At 47.0% G+C, this 12,120-nt stretch overlaps 1 long non-coding RNA gene across 1 annotated transcript in view; it reads left to right on the forward strand.

Moving 5' to 3' along the window:
• Positions 1-8,656, forward strand: part of LOC131382234 (uncharacterized) — a 35,701-nt gene extending 27,045 nt beyond the window's left edge. Inside the window, exon 3 of the long non-coding RNA XR_009211524.1 lies at positions 8,572-8,656. This is a non-coding gene — a long non-coding RNA (uncharacterized LOC131382234). The remainder of the gene's footprint in view (positions 1-8,571) is intronic.
• Positions 8,657-12,120: the final 3,464 nt, after the last annotated feature.

Raw genomic sequence — 12,120 nt, forward strand, 5'->3', positions numbered from 1 at the left:
AAGAGAGCCCCAGACACCTGCGTGCATGGTGTGTGGTTCACAGCAGGTGGTTTGGAGTCTGACAATTTGGGTTCAAGTCTTGCTACCACCACTTTTGAGATATGGGACTTAAAGCACGTTATTTATTGTGTGGGTCTCGGTTTCCTCTTCTGTGCCATCCGCCATGGGTTGGTTAAGAAGCTGAAATGGGCTGGGCCGGTGGCTCACGCCTGTAATCCCAGCACTTTGGGAGGCTGAGGGGGGCGGATCACCTGAGGTCGGGAGTTTGAGACCAGCTTTGCCAACATGGTGAAACCTCATCTCTACTAAATATACAAAATTTAGCCTGGCATGGTGGCAGGCGCCTGTAATCCCAGCTACTTGGGAGGCTGAGGCAGGAGAATCGCTTGAACCTGGGAGGCGGAGGTTGCAGTGAGCCGAGATTGTGCCATTGCACTCTAGCCTGGGAGGCAGAGTGGGACTCCATCTCAAAAAAAAAAAAAAAAAAAAAAAAAAGGCCAGGCACGGTCTTAAAATAAATAAAATAATAAACAACCCAATAGAAAAATAGGCAAAAGAAATAGTCTGTTCCCAAAAGGGAAACTCAAATAGCCAATAAACATGTAAAAAACATGTAAATTGATAGCCAACATCACTGTTATACAAGGAAATAGAAAATATCTTTTTTTTTTTTTCAAAAAAAAAAAAAAAAAAAAAAAAAGGCCAGGCACGGTGGCTCACGCTTGTAATCCCAGCACTTTGGGGGGCTGGGGCAGGTGGATCACGAGGTCAGGAGATCGAGACCATCCTGGCTATCATGGTGAAACCCTATCTCTACTAAAAATACAAAAAATTAGCCAGGCGTGGTGGCGGGCGCCTGTAGTCCCAGCTACTCGGGAGGCTGAGGGAGGAGAGTGGCGTGGGCCCAGGAGGCAGAGCTTGCAGTGAGCCGAGATCGCGCCACTGCACTCCAGCCTGGGCGATAGTGCGAGACTCCATCTCAAAAAAAAAAAAAGAAGCTGAAATGGGTTAATATGCACAATGCCCTTAGACCAGCACCTGGAAGTTAGTGAGGCTCACTGTGATTGGCTGCTATTCATGATTCCACAGATGGTTCTGGACTCAACGTGGAGAATGGATATCTACGAAGTGATCGCAGAAGAGGGACAGCTGTCTGGGGAGAGGCAGCACTGACCAGGATGAGATGGTAGTGACAGGGCCACAGCAATGCCGATGCATTTGGGGGCTCCTCAGGGGATGAGATTGGCAGAGCGCGGTTGCAGACTGGAAGTAGGGGCAGGAGGGGGAGAAGGAGGTTTCAACACCAACTCCCTGGGGGTCTGCCTCATGCAGCCCCCTGGATGTCGCCGGAGCTCACTTCTCTTTGAGCACCTGGCTCTTGCTGACAGACTGCTTGGTGCATGGTGGGTGTCACAGGCCCCAAGGAGGGCAAGTTGCAGACGTGGCAGCAGTGCGCAAGAAAGCAACCGCAGGGCCTGAACGCAAGGCTGTAACATGATGCCTGCGTGAAAGAGTCACACGGGGGCCTGAGGCAGGTGCGAGGAAGGTATTTCTGAGAGCCCGTGAGCAGCTGCCTCACAGCTGGGCAGGGGAGCATGCCTGGGGGCACTCTCTGCAGCTGGGGGAGATTTGCAACCTCAGGATCGGAGCACTGGGCAAACCATTCTTGGAGCCTTCCACGGAAGATGTAGCCTGACCCAGAACCTATTTGTGGACGATTTTTCCGGAGAGGTCCAGCGTGAGATGAACTCAAAGTGGGACTGTCGTTCAGCTCAACCACTCTGCAGCTTTTAGGGTGAATCCTCCTCCTGACAGAGCCTCAGACTCCAAAATGGGGTTGATTGTAGAGGACTGAAGTCATGATAGGCGTGAATTTAATTCATCATATTCAGTGGTATGCACTTTGAAAAAAACCGAGATATTTGGTGATTCCTCCTGTCGTTTTACTCAGTGAGTGTCCTGTGGGACAGAGAGCAGGAAAAACTCAATCCTTTGAGGGCTTAGAATGGGCCAGTCATGTTCTCAGAGCCTCACTTGTCCTAGCCCACCTTATTCTATGTGACTCAGTGAGGTAAGCATTGTTATTTTTCCTGTTTTATGGAAGGGGGAAAGAGGCTTAGAGAGAATAAGCACCTTGACCCTGATCCCCCAGCCAGAAAGCTGCAGAGGTGCAGTCGGGCTGTAAGCACTGGAGAAGACCACATACGCAGCAGCCACAGAGCGCTGCCCCCGCTGCACCTCCTGCGTGTCCCCCGATGCCCAAACTTTAACATGGCCCTAGAGGCAGGGCCACGGCAGAGCCAGCGCTTGATGGACAACACAGTGTCCTTTCTCTCGCTAGAGGGAAATCTGGCTCTACCTGACCCCTGAGATGCAACAAATTGGGTTTTCAACATTGAAACTTCCTGGGGGATTTTTTTAAATTTTTTTTTTCTTTTTAAAAACCTAGGTGATCCAACCATCTGATCTTTGGCAAACCTGACAAAAACAAGCAGTGGGGAAAGGATTCCGTGTTTGATAAATGGTGCTGGTAGAACTGGCTAGCCATATGCAGAAAATTGAAACTGGACCCCTTCCTTACACCTTATACAAAAATTAACTCAAGATGGATGAAAGACTTAAATGCAAAACCCCAAACTATAAAAACCCTAGAAGAAAATCTAGGCAATACCATTCAGGACATAGGCACAGGCAAAGATTTCATGATGAAATGCCAAAAGCAATTGCAACAAAAGTAAGACAAATGGGATCTAATTAAACTAAAGAGCTTCTGCACAGCAAAAGAAACTATCATCACAGTAAGCAGACAACTTACAGAATGGAAGACAATTTTTTCAGTCTATCCATCTGACAAAGGTCTAATATCCAGAGTTTACAAGGAACTTAAATTTACAAGATAAAAACAAACAACCCATTAAAAAGTAAGCAAAGGACATGAACAGACACTTCTCAAAAGAAGACATACATGGAACCAACAAACATGAAAAAAAGCTCATCATCACTGATCATTAGAGAAATGCAAATCCAAACCACAATGAGATACCGTCTCATGCCAGTCAGAATGGCGATTATTAAAAAGTCAAAAAACAGCAGATACAGGCAAGCATGTGGAGAAAAAGGAATGCTTTTACACTGTTGGTGGGAGTGTAAATTTCAACTATTATGGAAGACAGTGTAGTGATTCCTCAAAGATCTAGAGGCAGAAATACCATTTGACCTAGCAATCGCATTACTGGGCATATACCCAAAGAAAGATAAATCATTCTGTTATAAAGATACATGCATGCATATGTTCACTGCAACACTATTCACAATAGCAAAGACATGGAATCAACACAAATGCCCATCAATGATAGACTGGATAAAGAAAATGTGCTACATATAGACCATGGAATACCATGCAGCCATAAAAAGGAATGAGATCATGTCCTTTGCAGGGACATAGATGGAGTTGGAAGTCATTACCCTCAGCAAACTCATACAGAAACAGAAAACCAAACACCACATGCTCTCACTTATAAGTGGGAGCTGAATGATGAGAACACATAGATACATGGTGGGGGTAGGGGGCGGGGCAGAAAATACACACTGGGGCCTGTTGGGGGGTGAAGAGGGAGAGCATCGGGAAGAATAGCTAATGGATGCTGGGCTTCATACCTAGGTGATGGAATGATCTTGGCAGCAAACCACCATGGCATACATTTACCTATGCAACAAACCTGCATATCCTGAACGTAAAAGTTGAAGACAGGCCAGGCACAGTGGCTCATGCCTGTAATCCCAGCACTTTGGGAGGCCAAGGCGAGCAGATCACCTGAGGTCAGGAGTTCGATACCAGCCTGGCCAACATGGTGAAACCCCGTCTCTACTAAAAATACAAAAATTAGCCGGGCTTGGTGGCAGGCACCTATAATCCCAGCTGCTTGGGAGGCTGAGGCAGGAGAATCACTTGAACCCAGGGAGGTGGAGGTTGTAGTGAATTGAGATCATGCCCCTGCACTCCAGCCTAGGTGACAGAGTAAGACTCTGTCTCAAAAAAAAAAAAAAAAAAAAAAAAAGTTGAACACCAAAAAAAGGAAATAATAATAATAAAAAACCAAGGTGAAATTTATATAACATATAATTAACCACTTTAAAATGTACAATTCAGTGACTTTTAATACATTCTCGCTGTGCATGCATCACCACTCTGCAGTTCCAGAACACCTTCATCACCCCAAACGGAAGCTCTGCACCTGTTACCTAGTCAGTCCTCATCCCTCTCCCGCCAGCCCCTGGCAATGACTCATCTTTCTGTCTCTTTGGATTTGTCTATTCTGGACATTGCATATCAATGAAATCATAACAATGTGTGATTTTTGTGTCCACCTTCTTTCAATTAGCATGTTTACAAAGTTTATCCATATTGCATCATGTATTGGAACTTCATTCCTTTCACGGCTGAATAATATTCCGTTGCCTGGCTATGCCACAATTGTTTATCTACTCATTTCTGGATGGACATTTGGGTTGTTTCTACCTTTTGGCTATTACAAATAAGGCTACCATGAACATTTGTTTACAGATATGTGTCTGGGCCCCTGTTTTCCATTCTGTTTGTTATATACCTAGGAGTGGAATTACTGGGTCGTGTCATAACTGTTAAACTTTTTGAGGAACTGTCAAATTGTTCTGATGAATTCTTTTTATTTTTATTGTATTATACTTTATTGTTTTGAGACAACGTCTTACTGTGTTACCCAGGCTGGAGTGCAGTGGCATGCTTATGGCTCACTGCAGCCTCAACCTCCCAGGCTCAAGCGATCCTCCCACTTCAGCCTCCCTAGTAGCTGGAACTATAGGCATGTACCATCACGCCCAGCTAATTTTTGTATTTTTTTTTGTAGAGACAAGGTTTCACCATGTTGCCCAGGCTGGATTTTTTTTTAATGGAGTTAACAAACTTTACGTCAAGTACACACATTGTTAGATAAATAGCTTGATGAATTTTTCCATACCTATGGAATAAGAGATAGAACATTTCCATGATCCCGGAGGACTTTCTTGAGCCCCTTTCCAGGCAGCACTTCTCCCTATCCCAGCGGAAAGGTAACCACTGTACTGAATTCTCTCACTGTCAATTAGCTTTGGAACTTTATGTAAATAGAATCATATAGTAAGTTCTGTTTTGTGTCTGGCTTCTTTGTCTCAACACAACGTCCATGAGATTCATTGATGTTGTTGTTATTTTTCATTGCTGTGTAGTATTCTACTAATGAATATACCATAACTTTTTTTTTTTTTTTGAGACAGAGTCTCGCTCTGTTGCCCAGGCTGTGCAATGGTGCGAACTTGGCTCACTGCAACCTCCACCTTCTGGGTTCAAGCGATTCTCCTGCTTCAGCCTCCTGTGTAGCTGGGACTACAGGCACACGCCAGCATGCCTGGCTAATTTTATTGTATTTTTAGTACAGATGGGGTTTCACCATGTTGGTCAGGCTGGTCTTGAACTCCTGACCTTGTGATCTGCCCGCCTCAGCCTCCCAAAGTGCTGGGATTACAGGCGTGAGCCACCGCGCCCAGACTACCATAACTTATTTATCCATTCTATTTTTGATGTATATATTTGAGTTGTTTCCAGTTCTTGGCTCTAAGGAACCAAGCTGCTTTGAGCAGTCCTGTGCTTCTCTTCGTGCCGATGTGCGTGCACTTGTCTTGCTGGTGCCCTCAAGGAGAGCATGCACTTAGCTTGAGTAGGTGCTGGCTGGCAGCTCCCAAAGGGTGGAGCCCATGGAGCATCCACCCTGAAAGGCAGGAGGGTTCCAGCTGTACCACCTTCTCATCAATACTTGGTAGTTTAAGCTTTTTTTTTTTTTTAAGCTATCCTAAAAGAATTTTAGTAAAATTCAACTAACAGAATTTCAATAAAAATTATTTAGCACTTTGAGTGTGTAAAACATTCAGACAGCTTCTAGTTTGAAAAGTATGTAAAAGTTAACACTAAGAACCCCTCTTCCACCCTGCCCCTGTCCATCCACCCCAGTTCACATCCCAACAGGAAAGCCCTATTAATAGTTCATTATTTATCCTCCCAGATATTTTTTATAGATAAAAGGCAATGCAAATATATATATATATATAGTCCTCATTTTAACACAAAAGGCAGAATATCATGCACACTTTTCTACATCTTGCTTTTTCCATAGAGCCGTCTTTCAAAGCTCCTTTCACTTCATCACATGAAATTCACGAGTAGATATGCCGTGATGAGGTCCCTTGCTGGAAATATTTAGGTGGTGGTTGATCGTTTGCTTCTACAGAGAGAACTGCAATAAATAACCTTGTTCAAAAATGATCTTGGTCCTCCTGCTCAAGAGCAGAACTGGCCAGGCATGGTGGCTCACGCCTGTAATCCCAGCACTTTGGGAGGCCAAAGCTGGTGGATTGTTTGAGCCTAGCAGTTCGAGACCAGGCTGGGCAACATAATGAGACCTGTCTCTACAAAAAATAAAAAACTTAGCTGGGTGTGATGGTACAGGCTTTGTGGTCCCAGCTACTTGGGAAGATGAGGTGGGAAAATCGCTTGAGCCTGGGAGGTCAAGGCTGCAGTGAGCCATGATCAAGCCACTGCACTCCAGTCTGGGTGACAGAGTGAGACCCTGTCTTAAAAAAATTATCATTCATATTTACTTATTCATTCTTTCATTCATTCAGAAATACCAGAAATATCACTTGGGGTCCTTGTTAGGTGTCAGGCACTGTTTCAAGTACTAGGAGGAACTGGTCACAGTGGGTCATGCCTGTAATCCCAGCACTTTGGAAGGCCGAGGCGGGCAGATCACCTGAGGTCAGGAGTTTGAGACCAGCCTAGCCAGCATGGTGAAACCTCCTCTCTACCAAAAATACAAAATTAGTCAGGCGTGGTGGCGTGCGCCCATAATCCCAGCTACTTGGGAGGCTGAGGCGGGAGAATCACTTGGGTCCAGGAGGCGGAGGTTGCAATGAGCTGAGATTGGACCATTGCACTCCAAACTGGGCAAAAAGAGTGAAACTCCATCTAAAAAAAAATAAAATAAAATAAAAATAAAAGTACTAGGAGGCATCTCAGGACCTAGAACAATTGGACAGTATGCTGTGCATAAAATATGCTCAATCTAATATTTGTTAGGCAATGAAATGAGTCTCTATAGAGCTTTCCAGCAACACCATTCTTGTTTGCTGGTTGGCTGATTTATTGTTTATGACGGTTTCAACACAAAATCAATTGAAATTCCAGGTTTTACAGTTTGTGAAAATTGTAATCTGTACAAAAAAGTGCACAAATTTGTAAGATTTGCAAAATCTACAATTTATTATTTGTGTGACTTGGAAAAAAATATTTAAATTTCTGAGCTTCAGGCTCTGGACTGTATGAAGGGGGATAATAACATAACCCACAGGTTTGTTCAGGAGGTGGAAGAAAGTGAGCCTTAGAAAGTGCTTAGTGCGGCCGGGAGCAGTGGCTCATGCCTGTAATCCCAGCACTTTGGGAGGCTGAGGCAGGTGGATTACCTGAGGATAGGAGTTTGAGACCAGCCTGGCCAACATGGTGAACCCCATCTCTACCAAAAATAGAAAAAAATTAGCCGAGTGTGGTGGGGCGTGCCTGTAATCCCAGGTACTTGGGAGGCTGAGGCAGGAAAATTGCTTGAACTTGGGAGGTGGAGGTTGCAGTGAGCTATGATTGCACCACTGCTCTCCAGCCTGGGCAACAGAGCCAGACTCTGTCTCAAATAAAATAAAAAATAAAACAATGCTTAGTGCACAGTACCTGCCTGCAGAAAGCCTTCAACAATGCTAGCACTGGTTATGCCTAGGACCTGGACAGCTCTGTGGCATTTCATGAACCCAGAATGGCTGAGGAAGAAGCTGTGTGCAAGGAAGACAGGGGGGATGGAGGATTGTGCCACCTCAGACTTCTGTCCCCCGATCTGCTCTTTCCTCTTCCACTTTGAAGTGGCCACATCGCAAGGAGGGAGAATCTCATCTGTCGCCCCTTAGATCAAAGTCTCCCTGATCTGAGCAGCTGGCAGGTTTCTCTGGGTGTCCTGAGGGGGCTGATGGAACATGGCAGGCCCCACTCCTTGTCTGCCTGCACCTCTGATGAGCGACATATCCCCTAGCACAGCCCTCGGGTCACCTACCTAAAGTCACACTCGATGCCCTGAGATTCCTTTTGCAAAGTATGTGACAGCCCTTTCCAGGTCACTGCAGTGGAATTTGACCTCTGAAGCTGGGCTCTCCCCCTTTCCAGAGTCACAGTATTCCACGGTTTGTTCCCACCCTCCTCCAAAGACAGCAATCACGGCCATTTTCATTTTAATGTGCACTTCTTGTTACGGTATTATTTGTCGATTACAAAAGTCTTATATTCTCATTATAAAAATATAGAAACATAAATGGAGAAAGTGAATCCTTTTCTCTAGAAATGAGCAGTTTGTGAAAATTCCTTTAGAATGTATTTGCCTACCCTGACCATATTTTTTAAACTAAAATGGAATAACTGCATATTGTTTAGTCACTTTCTTTTTCTTGTTTCTTTTTTGACGTTAGGCACATCTTGGACATTATTCCAAATAGAGTCATCCTTTTTTAACCGCTGCAAAGAATCCCATCATATGGATGATCTGTAACAGGGGTCCCCAACCCCTGGGCGAGGACTAGCACTGGTCTGTGGCCTGTTAGGTACGGGGCCACACAGCAGGAGGTGAGTGCCGGCAGAGAGCGAGCATTACCATCTGAGCTTTGCCTCCTGTCAGATCAGCAGTAGCATTAGAGTCTCACAGGAGCATGAACCCTGTTGTGAGTTGCACATGCGAAGGATCTAGGTTGCACACTCCTTATGAGACTCTAACTAATGCCTGATGATCTGAGGTGGAGCAGCCTCATCCCAAAACCATCCCCCGCCCCCACCGCTGCCCAAGTCCATGGAAAAATGGTCTTCCATGAAACTGGTCCCTGGTGCAAAAAAGGTTGGGGACAGCTGATCTACAGTATATTGTTCCCACTCCATGGGTTGATATTTAAGTGGCTGCCAATTCTTTGCTATTACAAATAGCTCTGCAGCAACAAACAGCATTATATGCATATGATATGACACTTGAGGAATTGTAAAATTGAAAGTTGGAGTTACAATTGTAAAAATAGAATTTGGGCCAAATAATAGCCGTAATATCAATCAAGTGCTCACTGGATCCAGGCTTCTCGTTTACTAATTAATTTGATCCTTACAGCGATCTATGAATCAGGCACTGTCAGTCCCATTTCCAGGTGTGAAAATGGAGGCATGGAGAGGTTAAGTAATTGAGATCACATGGCTGGTAGGAAGTATGTTTCGCCTTCTGACCCACATTCCAACACCGACTTCCAGAAAGAGTGTATCCAGGTGTGCTGTTGCCAACTCGGCCTTCCTCCACTATAGCAGAAGCAGAACACAGAGGCCCCCAGCTCACAATGACCGAGCACTTTGTGTAGATTCTGCCATTGCAATCCTTACAACCACCCCGTTAAGTAGGAACCCTCCTTACCCCACTTTACTGTTGGGGAAACCAAGGCACAGAGCTTAAATGTTCACTTGTGATCAGCCTGCTGGTATAAGCAGATTTGGAATTATGATCTGTCGAATTAAAGAGAATTCACAGGAAAGTGGTTTAAGAAGTTTATGGGCACCCAAGACTCCTGGTCCACTAGGTGACCCCTCTCCCCCAGGCATTCCCTTTGTACATCATTGGTGGATTTGGTGTCATTTGTGGATGGCAGTGACAGTGCCCTTGGAGACCTATGGGGGTGGCTGGGATGATTTCGGCACAGATGTCAAAGCTAAGCAGGCTTCCATCTGTGAGAGGGCAAAACTGTCCTCCAGGCGAGGGTTTGATACCCCTTAGTGGGAAGGGAGGGAGGGCAGAGATTCCCCCAAAGGTGAGGAAGCGAGATGGGAGGGATCCTTGCTCTGAGATAGCCTCCAGGTGAGTACCTCTTGGGGCAGCCACCTGTGTGCCCCTCCCCATCTGTTGTCCCCTCCCCTGCACACTGGTCTGGGCTCCTCAGCTTCACTGTGTGGCCTCCCAGCATCCACTCCCAGGTGCTGCCTGGGCCACCCACAGCTTAGTGCCAATTGCTTTACTCAGCTAATTAGATCAGAACTTCAGCCTTCTCGGGTGCCTCTGGATGTCCAGATGTGGGCCTGAGGCTGGGGAGAAAGAAAGACAGTCTTCTTCCCTCAGGGCTTATCAGGAAGGAGACAGACTTATTTCTAAGGAGAGACAGCACAGGCCTGGGTAGAGTTGTGGGTGGCCAACTGATAATGTGGACAAAGCTGTTTCTGGGAGGGATCTCCGAGGAAGAGTGAGACAGGAAAGAAGGGGAGGGGATGGCTTCCTGGCCACTGAGGAAGGACGATGGGGTGGAGTCAGCCCCCAAGGGGTAGCCTAGACTGCTCAGATCCCCCACCCACCCCCTGCCACCGCAAACACACATACCAGGGGCCCACAGAGCCCTGGGGCGCTGCCTTTCCTGCTTGGAGAGGGCTGCCCCAGCTGGGATGTGACCCCAGCCCCTGTTCATGAGTCTGGTCCTGGGACCCTGGCTCCTCTGTGGAGTCTTTGTATGTTTGTGGATCCTTTGCTCTCTCCTTCTCCACTCTCTTAGAGTGAAGACACCCATCTCTGGGGTGGGGAGAGGGCCCTGGGAACCTGCCCTGGTCCCCCTGGCTGCAGCATCGTGTGGTTGCCAGGGCCTGGTAGCCCCTTTTGTCTCCCGCTTCCCCTAGGGCCCCCTCATATCACCTCCCACAGCTGCACAATGGACATGGGATTTCTATTCTGAACCTTTGCACAGGATGCTCTGTCTGTCCCAGAACACTTTTCCCTGCTTCTGGGTTAGGGTAGGGTTATCGTCCTGGGGAACCTTACCCATCCTTCAGATCTGAGGTGACATTTTCCCTGCCTCCCCCACTCATCCTGGGTGGAGTCCAGCTGCTAGCCATGGGTACCTTAGCTGAGTTTTAAAAAGATGCCCTTGTACCATGATTATGCAAGATGCTAACATTAGGGGAAGCCAGGTGAAGGGCAAATAGGAACTCTGCTGGTTTTGCAACCTTGCTGCAAACCTAAAATTATTTTCAAAACAAAAATTAGTAAGCAAAGATGTCCATTCCTCCTGACAGTCTTAGTGGGCTTGATCTCAGCTTCCACTTTTCACATGAGCAGGGCAGCCTGTGTGATCAGACCTACTGGTCCTGTGGGTTAAGGTCTCCCCTTTGTGTGTCCCCCATTAACACAAAGTGTGGCCGGATGGGGTAGTGCCCCAGGATACACACAGGTGCACTCACCTGTGCACTAAGCCCCTGGTCTTACCTTCCACAAGCGTCAGCACAGGGTGTTTGACTCCTAACCTGCTGTTTGAAATCACTTTGCTAAATGTCTTTGCATTAGAGCAAGTTTCCCTGAAGCAGACCCAGAATCACTGATTCACACGCTGGTGGTTTATTGAGGACACGTGTCCAGGAGAAACCACTATTGGAGTCAGGAAAGCAGAACCGAGAAGGGAAAACGTCAAGGAAATTTATGTGATTTTAGGCGCAATCCCAGCCTTACCTGATCACAGGGAGTTCTGGGCTGTGAATGACACCCAGCGCTTGGCCTGCCTGAAGGCAGGGCTGGGCTTTCAGTCTCTGGCTAAGGGCTTCGGGAAGGTAGGGACCAGGTGTGTCCCACTCCCTGCACCTGCAGGGGGAGCATCTGTGGCACAGAGCACCAGGCGCTGGCTGTGGAAGTTGGGAGGAGAGCACAAAAGCAGAAAGGGGGACCTGAGGAGACCTGGGCAGGTCCAGATGCGTGGAGTCAGGAGAACAGACAGTTGGGAAAGGAAGGTAGATGCAAAATGGGGAGAGGAGGGAGAAGCTGTAACTGATGACACGAGCTGGTGCCCCGAGGACAGACTGAGCCCCGCATCCGTTCTTGTTGCCTCTCACCATGGTGATGAGGATGTCACCAGCACTGGGCCCTTTATCATGAAGCTGAGTGCACACCTGGACCTGGAGAAGCTGTAGGAGGAGCCGGGGCCAGGTGGAGCAACAGCAGGCTAGCAGCTGCCCCGGGCCAT

The sequence above is a fragment of the Hylobates moloch genome, unplaced genomic scaffold (genome assembly GCF_009828535.3).
Source record: "Hylobates moloch isolate HMO894 unplaced genomic scaffold, HMol_V3 SCAFFOLD_21, whole genome shotgun sequence".
Lineage (NCBI taxonomy): Eukaryota > Metazoa > Chordata > Mammalia > Primates > Hylobatidae > Hylobates > Hylobates moloch.